The sequence below is a fragment of the Nicotiana tabacum genome, chromosome 8 (assembly GCF_000715075.1).
Source record: "Nicotiana tabacum cultivar K326 chromosome 8, ASM71507v2, whole genome shotgun sequence".
Classification (NCBI taxonomy): domain Eukaryota; kingdom Viridiplantae; phylum Streptophyta; class Magnoliopsida; order Solanales; family Solanaceae; genus Nicotiana; species Nicotiana tabacum.
The window spans coordinates 200543177-200549176 of record NC_134087.1 but is presented as its reverse complement, the minus strand read 5'-3'; positions in this window follow the sequence as shown (position 1 = coordinate 200549176).

Genomic DNA, 6000 nt, shown 5'->3' with positions numbered 1-6000 from the left:
GTCCGATATTTGTATTGAGCCCGGTTAAATCTGAAATCAAGCTAAAAAGTTTCTCATTGGAAGCAAAGACGGATCAAAAATTTAAACATGCTAGGGCACATGAGTGGACTGCTCAACTAATACCTCAATCTGACTTTTGATCATAAGGTATATATATATATATATATATATATATATATATATATATATATAGACACACACACACACACACACACACACACACACACATATATATATATATATATATATATATATATATATATATATACAGATTTTTTGCCTGAGTTAATGGGGTGCGGTGACGCACTACTCCAAATATGGGTCTGCCTCTGATTGGGAATGTAAAATGCTCCCTAAAAAGACGATTTCATACTCAAAACTTCATAGAGTTGCATATCTCTCGTGTCCCAAAAACCAAAAAAGAAAAATGATTGATACAAACAAAATAAACATATACAATTCCATGTGACATGGGAATTGGAATGGTCCCGAAAATGAGACAGAAAAATGTGAGACATTCACTGGAACTTATAATTGGCATTTAGCTTCATGAATGGCGAGGTATGTCTATTGGTTACGACAAACACAAGATTATATATTTCATACAATATGCTAATAGCATGCTTAACACACACACACACGCCATACAGAGAGAACCACGAAATTTGAGAACAAAATTAATTTCATTATTTATATCCAATAAGTACTGCATGATCGAATAATTTAATTAAGGAACGGTGGATAACGGGAAGTATCCTTTTTAAATAATGACTTGTTAGGCAATTGCGGCCGATCGCATGGCTACATATCGACGATGGAGTTCAATTAAATCCCCCTTAGACGAAAATTTATGCTATATCTGTACATAGGTACAAGATAATAACATACTTTTGAATTCCCCTGATGAAGTTCCCTACATCCGCCATTAGTCGTAGCCAGACTTTTCAGAGAGATCTTCTTGATATCATGGCAGTCCAGTGAATAAGATATACCGCGTTCATGCAGGATAGAGAGAAGGATCGCACCCCAAAGGGTGTGATGTAGACAACCTAACTACCTCAGTGCAAGTATTAGTGGTTGCTTCTACGGCTCGAAACCGTAACTTACAACATATCACGCGAAAATAATTTTATTGTTGCTCCAATGCTCCTTCCACTTCATTAATTGTATCTAGTTAGGAGAAGTTAAACAAGTTGATGGAGATACAAGAGACGTTGCTCAGTTGTTGGAGATGCACTTTTATGTATTTGTATTAAAGTTAATGCATAGGGTGGTTAAGTGTAATATTCCTAGTATATTGTGTGAGGTCCAAAGCAAAGATTTAGTTTTGAATATACTACATTATTTTCAATATATAGCCAAAACAAAACTACCATTCAACTTATAATCTTTGACTATTTGACCTAAAGATCTCGATGGCTCCACATATATAATCTTTCATGCATTTCGTGGTCCTCATTTTATATTCTAGGTGTAACTTCATATTTTTAATTAAAATATACTAAGCAATTTAATTTCACAGTCTTGTACAAGTTGAATTATTTTGGAATCATTGAAATGTGTTTCAACAAATTTCCCAAAAATCTAGTTAGCTAGTACAAAACAGCATTGTCCCTTTCACATCTGACTGAATACTGAATGTTAGGTTTTTTTCCAGTGCGTGTGATAGAGAGTGTGTGTGCTAACATTATATTGTGATACAACTAGGGGTGTCAAATGGGCTATTTGATTAAATTTGGGGATTTGCAGTCGTACATTATTTTTATGCCACCTTTTAACCTATACCCTGTTTTTAAAAACTATTGATTTCTTAACCAACTAACAAAAAATCCGTAATAATATGACAATTATACCTCTTCCAAAACATATAAGAGTCTGTCTTTCCTCCGTATTCCCAGATTCAAATTCCAGATCTCCTCCGTATCTCCTCCATCAGTCCGTCTCTCGTGAGAACGCGTCTCGCATTCAAATTCAAATTCCGAATTCAAATTCAAATTCAAATACATTGTAAGTATTCAAATTCATCTCCAGAATTCAAAATAGTTTTTGAATTATATGTTTTCTGATTGATTGATTGAAGTTGTTTGACAAACTTCACTGATATGCTGAATTTGCTATTCTAAATCTATTTGACGATGAATTCTAACATTCTAAGCTGAAGTTATTTAGTTAATGAGCTGACAAATAACACAACAAAGAAGAAATTATATTAAATTTTATATGATTGTTTTGTTGCTGAAGTTTTTTTGTCAATAATTAAAAGAAGAAGTTTTCCTCGTACATTGGGTAAAAAACCATAAAACATAAGTTAAAATTTCATATTGCACCAAAAAAACTTCGGCCTAGGTGTTGAATTTTTTTAGTTATTACTTAAAAACTTAAGCAGGAGGGCTGAAGTTTTCCTCCTACACTGGCTAAATTAAAAAAGCATATTGCACCAAAAAAACTTTGGCCTAGGTGCTAAAGTTTTTTAGTTATTATTTAAAAACTTAAGCAGGAGGGCTGAAGTTTTCCTCCCACACTGGCTAAATTTAAAAATCATATTGCACCAAAAAAAACTTCGGCCTAGGTGCTGAATTTTTTTAATTATTACTTAAAAACTTAAGCAGGAGGGCTGAAGTTTTCCTCCTACACTGGCCAAATTAAAAAATCATATTGCACCAAAAACACTTCGGCCGAGGTGCTGAAGTTTTTTTAGTTATTACTTAAAAACTTAAGCATGAGGGCTAAAGTTTTCCTCCTACACTGGCTAAATTAAAAAATCATATTGCACCAAAAAACCTTCGGCCTAGGTGCTGAAGTTTTCTAGTTATTACTTAAAAACTTAAGCAGGAGGGCTGAAGTTTTCCTCCCACACTGGCTAAATTTAAAAATCATATTGCACCAAAAAAACTTCGGCCTACGTGCTGAAGTTTTTTAGTTATTACTTAAAAACTTAAGCAGGAGGACTGAAGTTTTCCTCCTACACTGGCCAAATTAAAAAATCATATTGCACCAAAAAAACTTCGGCCGAGGTGCTGAAGTTTTTAGTTATTACTTAAAAACTTAAGCAGGAGGGCTAAAATTTTCCTCCTACACTGGCTAAATTAAAAAATTATATTGCACCAAAAAAACTTCGGCCTACGTGCTGAAGTTTTTTTCCCCTGCATTGATGAATCACCATCATAAAAAAACTTCAGCTAATATGCTGAAGTTATTAAGCTTATCTCTAAAAACTTTAGCACTTATAAGTTGAAGTTTTCTTTGCAGGATTCATTAATTATGTCATACATCTTTTTCCAAAAAAAACTTCAACAGAAGATGCCTAAGTGATTTAGTTTATTTGTAAAAACTTTAGTACAAACAACCTAAAAAATTCTTTTGTTCACTTTCCTAATACTTGCCACTAAACATGAATCTGCAGGATGAGTTCGATTGCATTGTTATAACTTTCAATGGGAGTTGGACTCCTGATTTCAAATACTTGGATCATGATACAAAACTTGTTCTACTTAATAAGGACATATCATTCAATACTTTCCTAAAGAAAATTAGTGAAGTTGCAAATATTGATTCAACCAGATATGCATTAAAAGTATGGTTTGATATCAAACTAAATACAAGCAAAGGAATGCTTGTAACTTCAGATGAAGAACTCAGTACGTGTATACATTTGCTTACAACTGATTTAGCCTACAAGAATTGCCATTTCGTCATCGAAAAAATACAACCTTCAGAATTAGCAGCATTCAACCAATCTCTTTCATATGCGATAGATTCAGAATCTTTTGCTGACTATCAACATGAAGTACGAGTGCCAATAATGGAAGTAGACAACGGGCAATAACCTTCTAACATTACAGCTGCTTCAGAATACATAGTGCTGCAATAATTACCCCCTACTCCAATAAATTTATACTAGTTTGTCGATGACCAAGAAGAAGAAGGACAACTAATAATGCAAATTGACAACCAACACACAATCCAACAAAGCTTTTTTTCGCCTTCTGCAATGATAAACAACAATGAAGATGAAGTAAACATGGAGCTTATACCGATAACATCACATATAATTGAAGAAATTGCCAAAAGTTCTTGTGCTCCTTAGAAATCAAGAAAAAGAGTGAGTAGAAAGGTGAAGGAATCTCCACCATGTAAAATACTTAAGTACGATGCGTTGCCTGAGGAAGTAAGAGTTGAATCAATCTTTAAGAACAAACGAAACATGACTAAATTTTTCTGTAGCCTGGAGATAAATCAAAAAGTTGAATTCACTACTGTTAGATCATGTTTCAAAAGATACGAGCTGAAATGCATCATGGACAAATGTGGTTGGAATGTACGTGCTACCAGAATAAAAAATTCCACACTATTCAGGGTGATAAAATATCATAACATCCATGAATGCTCAGTTAATGCAAGAAAATAAGATCAGAATCATGCTACATTAAATTTTATAAGTGAACAAATTATAGAACAAGTTAGAGACAAAAAGATAGAGGTTACACCAGCCTTTGTAGAAAATGAAATAAAAAAGAAATTTGGAATTGACATTGGTTATCACAAGACATGACGTGCTATTCAAAAAGCTGTTGCTTGCATAAGGGGAACACCTGAAGAGAACTACCAGATTCTTCCTTCATAACTACACATGATGGTGGCCAAAAACCCAGGAACATACACAAGCATAAAAAGATATGCGCAGAATAGGTAAGCAAAACAATACTAACCATCAGCCTGAAGTTTCAAATGTTACTATTTGAAAAACTTCACACCTTATGATTTGTTTTTTTGTGTTTCAATGTACAGATTTGCTTACTTGTTCTTCGCTCCTGCGACATCAGTAGCTGGTTGGTCCGACTGTAGACCCGTTATTGCAGTAAATGCAACGTTTTTGAAGTCAAAATATCATGGTGTTCTATTTGTTGCTATATCAAAGGATGCAAACAATCAAATCTTTCCTCTATGTTTTGGTGTAGCAGATTCAGAAAATAATGAGGCATACATTTGGTTCTTCGGGGAAATGAGAAAAGCAATTCAAGTCCGTCGTGAACTGGTTTTCTTGTCAGATAGAAACCAATCGATCGCAAATGGTATTAGAAGGGTTTTTCCTGAAGCTCACCATGGTATCTGCCTCTATCGCTTTGAGAAAAATTTAAAGCAAAGACATGCAACGGCCACGGTAATAAATCTTTTTCAAAGTGCTGCAAGGTCATACAAACGTGAAGATTTTAATCAGTTAATGTCCCAACTCAAAAGTATTGAAAAGAAAACATACAATTACATAATGGAAGAGCCTCCCGAGAGATGGGCTCGATCGTGGTTCCCACGACAACGTTATGATATGCTAACAACAAACATGGTAGAATCAATGAATTCCGTTTTACTAAAAGGGAGAGAAATGCCTATTTTAAGAATGTTAGATTTCATCCAAGAAAAGCTGGGAGAGTAGTTTTATGAACGGAGAAAAAAGGCAAATGAAACTTTTCACAGAGTATCAATATGGGCAAAAGAAGAGATGACTAAGAAGATGAACTTGGCTTGCAAAATGTTTGTGAGTATATTTATTAACTTCAGCTTTTTATATCTGTTGCAGTGATTTATTGCTTACATTTAAAAAATTTCATACTTTTTCTTTTTGAAGCAAAAATACACTAATATCATTTGTCTTAATTTTTTATTCCTTTTTAGGTGTTCAACCTTGACTCAATGTTGTTTAGAATAAATAATGAAGGAAATGAATTCATTGTGACTTAAAGAAGAGAACTTGTGACTGCCTGGAATTCCAACTTGATGAATTGCCCTGTCCACATGCAATTGCTGCTATTAATAAGAGATATTTGCAGAAATTTGATTACTGATCAAATTGGTATTCAAGGGAAACATGGTTGAAAACATATGAAGGACATGTGAATACCGTAGGAGATCAAAAATCATGGGAAATACCACAAAATGTACAATCTAAGATCACAAAACCTTCCGATGTAGAGATTTTACAAGGAAGAAGACAAAGGAAGAGGC